Below are 10,000 nucleotides of genomic sequence, written 5' to 3'. Positions count from 1 at the left end.
GGTTTTTGAGTGTACCTCTCGGGGTAACCCCTCCCCCCAGAATATGACTACTCCTTCTCATCCCTGAACGTGACAGGAAAGATATATATATATATATATATATATGATAAATTTTGCACATTTTTACGTGTTTTTCATATTCAAATAAGCCATATATATTTTTGATATATTAATGTCTGGATTCTCTTAACAACCTCGGGATCACAGACCCAGGCGAAATCTCACAAAGACAAGAGCTTGGCTCCGGCCGGGAATCGAACCCTGGTCGGCAAGCTTATATAGACAGTGACTTAACCCACTTGGCCAAGTGGGTTAAGTCACTGTCTATATAAGCTTGCCGACCAGGGTTCGATTCCCGGCCGGAGCCAAGCTCTTGTCTTTGTGAGATTTCGCCTGGGTCTGTGATCCCGAGGTTGTTAAGAGAATCCAGACATTAATATATCAAAAATATATATGGCTTATTTGAATATATATATATATATATATATATATAACACCTGACACTTGTACTTTATTATATAGGGAAGATTATTATGCTAGAAGCCCTAGGGCTCCAAAATGGAATATATATATATATATATATATATACACTGCAAATAAATTATGATTTACGTAACAGAAGCAAGCAAAAGTGCCTCAAAAGAAAGATAATTGACGAGTTCTCTTGTTTGAGGGTACACTCGAGCACACTATTCTATCTCATTACTCTTCCTCTTGTTTTTTCAAAGTTTTCATAGTTTATATAGGAAATATTTATTTAAATGTTACAGTTCTTTAAATATTTTACTTTTCCTTGTTTCCTTTCCTCACTGGGCTAATTTCCCTGTTGGTGCCCCTGGGCTTATAGCATCTTGTTTTTTTCCATCTAGGGTTGTAGCTTAACAAGTAATAATAATAATAATCAAGACTTTGTCCCTTTTTTTCAATATATTCATAAGCAAGAAATATCCGTTTACTTTATCTATTGCGTTTCCTTGCAGGTATACATATCTATACATACATACATACATACATACATACATACATACATATATATATATACTGTATATATATATATATATATATACATTATATATATATATGTATATATATATATACATATATATATATATATATATATAGACATGGAAAAGAAAATAGGAGTAATACAGAAATGTAGAAGTGTAACAAAAGAAACCAAAGAAGATCGACAAAAAAAATTTCTAATTATGATGAAAAATAAAGATTTTTTCCCTTCTGAATTAAGAATAGGCTAATAACCTGAATTTTAAATAGAACCATAAAAACAAAATAAAAAATAAGAAAATTCTTAATACAACAACGACCTTTCATTGAGTTAAGAAAATATCTGGTAACCACAACATAATACTGTCTATATTAACATAAACGCATAAAAGGGAAAAGATAAAGAAAACTGAAACAGACTTAAACAAGTTTCATTACTTTACGATTAAAATTGTGGTAGCATAGTTGATGACCGGAATTTGACCTTTTACGTGACCTTGACCTTCAACTCGACCTTAGCCTTTGACATTAACATGTATTAATTGGCGTGGATTTTCATACACACATTTAATCCAAGTTCGAATTCTTTGTGACAACGATGTTTAAACTTATGGTTGATTACGTGATTGTACATTTTGCTTGACCGTGACCTTCACCTTTGGACCTTGACTTTCCAAAATTTAATAATTTTCAGCTTTTCACATAACAGTTAATCCCTGATAGTTGCATTACTCTACGATTAAATTTGTAGCCAGGAAGGTGTTCACTAACAAACACACAAACAGGGGGTAAAACATAACCGCCTTCCACCTTCGTTGGCGGAGATAATAATAATAAAAAAAAAAAGAATTTAGGAGAGGACCTGCAACAAATCACCAGTCATTATTGGCTACGAACTCGGCTTAATCAGCAGCCGACCGAGACATTGATTAAGGGAGAAAGCTCTTGGGAGACGTGTCATGCTTCTTCACATCCGGGTAATTGATGACTTGAGAAGCCATATATAATATATTAATGGAATTCCTCCTTCGTGACCTCCGGGATCACTTTTGTTGTTGTGAATGTGGGTGTATTACATTTGCGAGTCTCTTTTCGCTTTCAAAGGCCCCTCATGAATGGCAGAGGCAAGGGACAATGTTTTAGAGACTCGCCATATATACATAAAATCAGCGCCCAAGATCGTCTCCACACAAGCTAGGAACAAGGAGGGCCAGATTATGGCTGCTGATGACTCAGCAGATATATCTATAGGTTCCCCAAATATCCCCACCCCCATCCTTAGCTCACAAGGATAGTGAGGTTGCCGCAGCAAAAGGAACTAACGAGTTTGAGCAGGACTCGAACTCCAGTCTAGCGATCACCAGACAAGGATGTTCTTCAAGTAATTCTTTTGGCAAACTGCCCTACTGCATACGGTTATGGTAATATAATAGTATAACAAGTGGATTTTGCTCCGCCGTGGCTAACTTATCTAGAAAATTAACATTATCTCATTGCTCCTATGTTCTGGCAAGCGGTACAAGGATTTACTATGCACACGCCATCCTCGTTATATTATCTCACTGCTCCTCTGTTATGGCAAGTGGTACATGGCTGTGCTGCCCGCGCCATCCTCATAGGTCACTACTTAAGTATAATAATTACCTATAATTCATATCTCACCCCTCAGAAGGGTTTTGCTACCCCGTGGCTCGCATCGCTCCCGAATTAACATTACCTCACTGCTCCTCTGTTCTAGCAAGCGATACAAAGGATGTGCAGCCCACGCCATCCCCATGGGTCACTACTTAAGTATCATAATTACCTATAATTTATATCGCGTCCATCAGATGGTTTTTGCTACGCAGTGGCTCACTTCGCTCGTAAATCAACATTATCTCACTGCTCCTCTGTTCTGGCAAGTGGAACATGGATGTGCTGCCCACGCCATCCCCATAGGTCACTACTTATCATAAATACCTATAATATTATTTACATCACGTTTCTCAGATGGTTTTCTACCGCAATAGTAATGGGAATATGTGCGCAATGGTAATGGTTTTTTTAGTGCAACTGTAGGAACAATGGGCACAATTGCAATGCATCCGTGAATATTAGAGATAAAGGGGAAAGCGTGCATCCGGAAAATTTTCATTATTGGTGATTATATGCTCTCGATATGGGGCAGTCTGGAGGATATTTTTTAACACGTTATAATTATATCTATCTATCTATCTATCTATCTATCTATCTATCTATATATATATATATATATATATATACATACATTCATATTAATTTACACAGGTCCTGAAGAATTTTTGTGAATACATTACAATCATGAATTTAAAAAGGTAAAATATGGAAGTAAAATGCTTTGAATACAAGTCATTATATAGATAAGCTTCCTTTCTGTTTTCCTTTTTATAATATTTACTTCCACTAACGAAGTTAAGAGGAGGTTATGTTGTTTACAATGTTTTGTCCGTTTGTCGGTTTTTGAAAAACTTCCTAGCCATAATTTAACTCATTGAATAGTGAAACTTTCAAGGATTAATTGTTATGTTGAGACGTGGAAGTGATTCAATTTTCAAAGTCCTAGGTCAAAGGTCAAGGTTAAGGTCGAGCAAAAGGTCGACCGAATTAACCCTAACCTTTAACAACACGTTCGCACATGATTGTCACACAGACTTTAAATACGCCTACGGTCTAAATTGATTCTGGGAAAGACAAGCTGGTTTTGAGAAATAAGCTGCATAGGCAGAGGTCTTCACTCTCAGAGAGCTTTTCTATTTTCATTTATTTCTGAACCTGACCTCGAATTTATCCTTACATTATTCAAATCAAGTAAACAAGGTCAATGCTGATCTTCATTGGCATAATTAAAGGATACCATCAAATTATCCATGTTATTTGTCGAAGGTTTCAGATCATTGTAACCCGTTATCCTATTGGAATGTTTGCATAACAAAAAACAAGATGGAAAAGGGTTGATATAGTTTTCTTTTCTAACTTTAGAACTCACGTCCCAAAATCACGTTTAATATTAGGAATTTGTTTTAGGAGGATTTGAATTAACTCTCAAAATATACTGCATTCTCTCTCTCTCTCTCTCTCTCTCTCTCTCTCTCTCTCTCTCTCTCTCAAGAATATGCATATCTACTTTATAATAATATTTGCATTCCATTATAATTGGATATGTATGAAGTGACCATGTAGTACTTATCTATATAAATACAACATTCAAACATATATGTCGGATGTAAGTACCCATTCATGCTTTTATGTACATGTGTATGTATGCAATAAATACAAAACATGTATGTAATATATGATTAAGCCACAACGAACCTTCCTTTCACTAAGATCCCAAGTCTGAAGAAGAATAAAACACGAAGTTGTGAACAGATAACTATTATTCTCTATAAACTGTATTTAATAAATTCGATTGTATCAATCATCGTCATAGGTCTGCTTAAAGCAAATGGCTGTTACAGACTAATACACACACAACAAAGCCACTCCAACACCTAAAAATATAACAGACACCCCACACGTCTCGAACTGTCGAACTAACAGCGCCAGGACCCCTCGCTGCTGTGAAGATGGACCCTGGTGACTGGTACAACACGTGAACTACAGTCTACCCCCAAAGCCAAAGCAAAGTCCTTCAAAAGGAAGGCAACCGTGCTTATCCCATACAAATGGGAAAAAAAAAACAAATTAATAATAGAAGATCGCCATCATCTTCTCCTACGCCTTTTGACGTAAAGGGCCTCGGTTAGATTTCAGCAGTCGTCTCTATCTTGAGCTTTTAAATCAATACTTCTCCATTCATCATCTAATACTTAACGCTTCATAGTCCTCAGCCATGTCTTTAATGTCTTTATCTTGAGCTTTTAAATCAATACTTCTCCATTCATCATCTCCTACCTAACGCTTCATAGTCCTCAGCCATGTAGGCCTGGGTCTCCCATTACTTGAAAATCACCATGAAGAGAATTGTATAAAAACCAAAATAACATTTGGTTCAAACTACCGATAGTTTCTCTATCCAGTCCTCAATCTTATATGTTATTTGTAGGGTAATATGACTTCTTTCTTTACTAAGAGTAAATATGAAATGTAGAATTTATACACTATGAATAAGCACAACGAACATTTAATTTCCTCTCTGTTTATTCAGGGTGTTGATGAATTTTCATTCATATGTTGAAATATAGGGGCTGAGCCAGATTGCGTTTAATATACGAACAGGAATATAGGTAAATAAGTGAAAACTGGGATATAAGACCGTTTATATGGATATTGACGATGCTATTAGACTTTTAAGCCAAGCACTGAAAATTAGTTAGATTTTTATGCTATAAAATAGGTAAAAGTTGATATGAAAACCTTTTTTAATTAAGATGAAATGACTTGTTTTATCAAATGATGAAATCCAAAAAGATAATTTTAGCTTTCTTATCATTTTTATGCCATTATATAGGTAAAAATCAATATGAAAATCCTTTTAATTAAAATTAAATTATTTCTTTTATTAAATGATAAAAACCTCGAATAATAACTCCAAGTTTTTTTTCTTCCTTTCTTTTCTTTTTCAAAGAAACTCCGGATAAATGATAAATGCCTTAATGTAGATTGTTTCTGTACCTAAATGCACCTCGATTATGCGAAATATTTTACACATTCTCAATAAAAAAAATACATTCCTTACTATTTGCAAAAGAGAATTCATTAATAGCCGCTGCTAACAAAAACACGGGAAATCAAGACGTAGATATATATCTCGCCCAATACATTTGTAAAATACATCTAAATACGAAAAAAAAAAACTGGAGTTTTAACACATTCTTAATAAAAGAAATTTAATTACTATTACAAAAAGGAAATTTATGAATAGCCCCCGGTAATAAAAACAGGAAACCAAGATGTAAATTCATATTTCGCCGAATAAATTTGTAAAACATATATCATTTAGAAAAAAAATATTTAACACATTCTTAATAAAAAAAAAATCCTTACTATTACAAAAAGGAAATTTATTATTAGCCACCGGTAATAAAAACACAGGAAACGAAGTTGTAAATATATATCTCGCCTGATGCATTTATAAAACATTTGTAAAATATATTTCAATGCAAAAAAAAAAAAAAAAAAAAAAAGGAACGTTAATACATTCTTAATATGAATATTTTCATTACTTTTACAAAAGCAAATTTATTGATAACCATCGGTATTAAATACACAGGAAACAAATATGTTAATATATATCTCGCCCAATACACTTATGCAATACATTTCATTGAAAAAAAAAATCTGGAGTTTTAACACATTCTTCATTCGGTATAAACATTTTCCTTACTTTTACCAAAGTGAATTTATTAATCACCACCGAAATTAAAAACACAGGAAACCAATATGTGTGTGTATATATATATATATATATATACTGTATATATATATATACATATATATATATGTATATATATATTATATATATGTATATATATATTATATATATGTATATATATTATATATATGTATATATATTATATATATATGTATATATATAATATATATGTATAATACATACATATATATATATATATATATATATACATATACATATACGTATATGTATCGAATAAATTTGCAAAATAGATTTCAACGTGAAAAAAAAGAAAAAAAAAAAAACTTTGGAGCAATAGTACTTGTTACTCGAGATTGTGACCCTTGAAGTAGACCCTTGAAGTAGGAGATTTGTTTAAACAAAGGGGACTTATTGGGAGAGCGTTTGTTTACCCCTGCTTCGTAAAAGAATGCCCTGCACGGGCACATTGTTTACATCCTCGAAAATCTGTAAACACAAACCATTTATTGACAAATAACATAGCTCTCCTCTAAGTCATATTAAATCAACAAAGGGATTATTTGGAGAGCATAAACTATATATATTTAGTAAACTCGTTATCTAGTTGTTTATTAATACTGTTTGTCGAGTGATGTTTTTTACATCACAAATGCAAAAGAAAAAAAAATAAACTTAAATTTATTTGATATTTAGAATAAATTTGTTGTTATAAGAATAAAGGTTTTCTTAATTGGTTTGAATTATCAAGGAATTTCACTAAACTAATTTCGGCAAACTATTGTATATAACCAACATGGTGTCAATGTATACCTCCCCACTAGCGCCATCTGTTAATTCATACGTTACATACTTTTATTCTTTACTATGTTTTAAAGGAAACTTAAAATCTTTATAAAAAAAGACAAACATGTATGTAATAACTTGATGAAAAAACACAACCACACTAAAAAACAAGTCAAAAATAAAATATAAATTTTCTTTTTATAATCATAATACAATCATTTATAGTATTGCAACGCGAATTATCCAATAGTTGATTTCTTTTCATGGTAGTGGGTTGGCCAGTGCACCAGCCACCCGTTGAGATACTACCGCTATTGAGATATTGGGTCCTTTGACTGGCAAGACAGTACTACATTGGATCCTTCTCTCTAGTTAAGGTTCACTTTCCCTTTGCCTACACATACACCAAATAGTCTGGCCTATTCTTCACATACTCTCCTTTGTCCTAATACACCTAACAACACTGAGATTACCAAACAATTCTTCTTCACTCAAGGGGTTAACTACTGCATTCTAATTATTCAGTAGCCACTTTCATCCTGGTAAGGGTAGAAAAGACTCGTTAGCTATCGTAAGCAGCTCTTGTAGGAGAAGGGCACTCAAAAATCAAACCATTGTTCTCTAAGTCTTGGATAGTGCCATAGCTTCTGTACCATGGACATCCACTGTCTTGTGTTAGAGTTCTCTTGCTTGAATGTACACTCGGGCACACTATTCTATCATATTTCTCGTCCTCTTTTTTTTGTTAAAGTATCTATAGTTTTATATAGGAAATATTTATTTTAACGTTGCTGTGCCTAAAATATTTAATGTTTCCTGGTTTCCTTTTCTCACTGGGCTACTTTCCCTATTGGAGCCCCTGGGTTTATAGCGTTCCGCTTTTCCAACTAGGGCTATAGCTTGGCAAATAGTAGTAATAATAATAATAATAATAATAATAATAATAACAATAATAATAATAATAATGATAATAACAATTATTCTATAATCCAACCTATATCATATGAATATCCTTTGCAAAGCATATCAACCTATTTCTAACCTTTGTTTTTGTCCTTATTCTCTACATTCCACAGGCGTTGTAAGGGTCCCCGAATCTCTACGAGTATTGCAACACGAATTCTAAAATAGTTGCATCTCATAACTATTTAACCTGACCTTTATTATGAGACTTTCCTTTGACCTTATTCTCTATATTCCACAGGCGTTGTTATGGTCCCCGAAACTCTACGAGTGGCAGTAACAAAGGTCACGGGTGACGGCGCCGTCTTGACCTGGGTCACGGCCTCGGGCCCCCGTGAACTGATGACGTCATGTTCGCTCCATTACGGCCCCATGACCGAAGAAATGCACGTACAGACGGAGGTGCAGGCGAAGGAGAAGCACATCAATTTGGCCAACCTGGTGCCTCACACCACCTACTACGCCTTTCTCAAGTGCAGCCAAGGGGCTACTACTTATGACTCCAATACCGTCCACTTTACACCGCGTAAGTTGTAGACTTTTATATATATATATATATATATATACATGTATATAAATAAACACATTACTGCACATACATAATATATATATATATATATATATATAAATATATGAATATATATATATATATATATATATAAATATATATGTATATACATAAATTTACATACATATAATTAATATATATACATATATATATATATATATATATATATATAATATATATATACATATATATAAATAACACATTACTGCACATACATATATATATGTATATATATATATATATATATATACACACATATTGCACGTACGCATACAAAAAATTGATTTTACTTTCCAGACTAGTTTACTTAACACCCTTCCAAAAAAAAAAAAGAAAAAAAAATTCTTGTAAATTTCCATATCAACTTACAAACGCTTTTCATCCGCACACATCAGGCTGTTTACGTTCTGGGGCCAAGTATTAGGTGAAGTTTCCTTGAATATGCTTACGAAATTTACAAAGTAACGTCTTGGCAAATGTGTATGTACGTTACCTTGTTTGTGCAAATCTACATCAATCTCTTGGTACATTTAACAAATACGTAAACGGAGAAAACACTAGTAATGCTATTAATATTGCTTACGGTGTAAAATATGTTTATTAGGGTCAAAATACAACAAAAGTTATTGTACGAATGAGACAACAAACACTAAGGGTGGTAATTTAAGATGTTGATCGTAAGCAGCAGTATAATAAGAGCTTGTATGCTGGCAAAATTGCAGCTGTAGTTAAAACATAATAATAATAATAATAATAATAATAATAATAATAATAATAATAATAATAATAAGAATAAGAATAATGATAACAACAACAACAACAACAACAACAACAACAACAACAACAATAATAATAATAATAATAATAATAAGATAGTTAAAACCTAATCATGTAAAAATACTGACTAACTAATAGAAAGAGAAACTGTTCAACAAACAGGACTTATTTTTTAATATTGACTTTCATTTTTGTATAAGACATTTCATTATAAATCTAAGATAAAGATAAGATATTTATCTTGAATAAAAGCATTCAAGTCAGATTAGATTATTTATAGCTTCCATATTTATATTTGACAATTCTTCTATATTATAGAAGAATTGTCAAGCTAAAAGGAAAATATTGTCATTAAAAGATAAATCTTAATGTTTTACAATTCAATATTTCCACTGAAGACTGTTAAAACAGTCAGTCATAATAATACACTATTAAAAAAAATCCTTTATAAAAGAAACCAGTATTTCTTTATAAGTCAAAGAAACAAGTATTTCTTTATAAGTAAAAGAAACAAATATTTCTATATAAGTAAAAGAAACGAGAATTTCTTT

The 10,000-nt window shown here is 32.3% G+C and overlaps 1 pseudogene; it reads left to right on the top strand.

Annotated features, from left to right (window-relative positions):
- Positions 1-10,000, top strand: part of LOC137643693 (uncharacterized) — a 174,979-nt pseudogene that overhangs the window by 148,144 nt on the left and 16,835 nt on the right.

The sequence above is a fragment of the Palaemon carinicauda genome, chromosome 7, assembly GCF_036898095.1.
Source record: "Palaemon carinicauda isolate YSFRI2023 chromosome 7, ASM3689809v2, whole genome shotgun sequence".
NCBI classification, from domain to species: Eukaryota; Metazoa; Arthropoda; class Malacostraca; order Decapoda; family Palaemonidae; genus Palaemon; species Palaemon carinicauda.
Note: the sequence above shows the minus strand (reverse complement) of the source record. Positions and strands in the feature narration are given on the sequence as shown.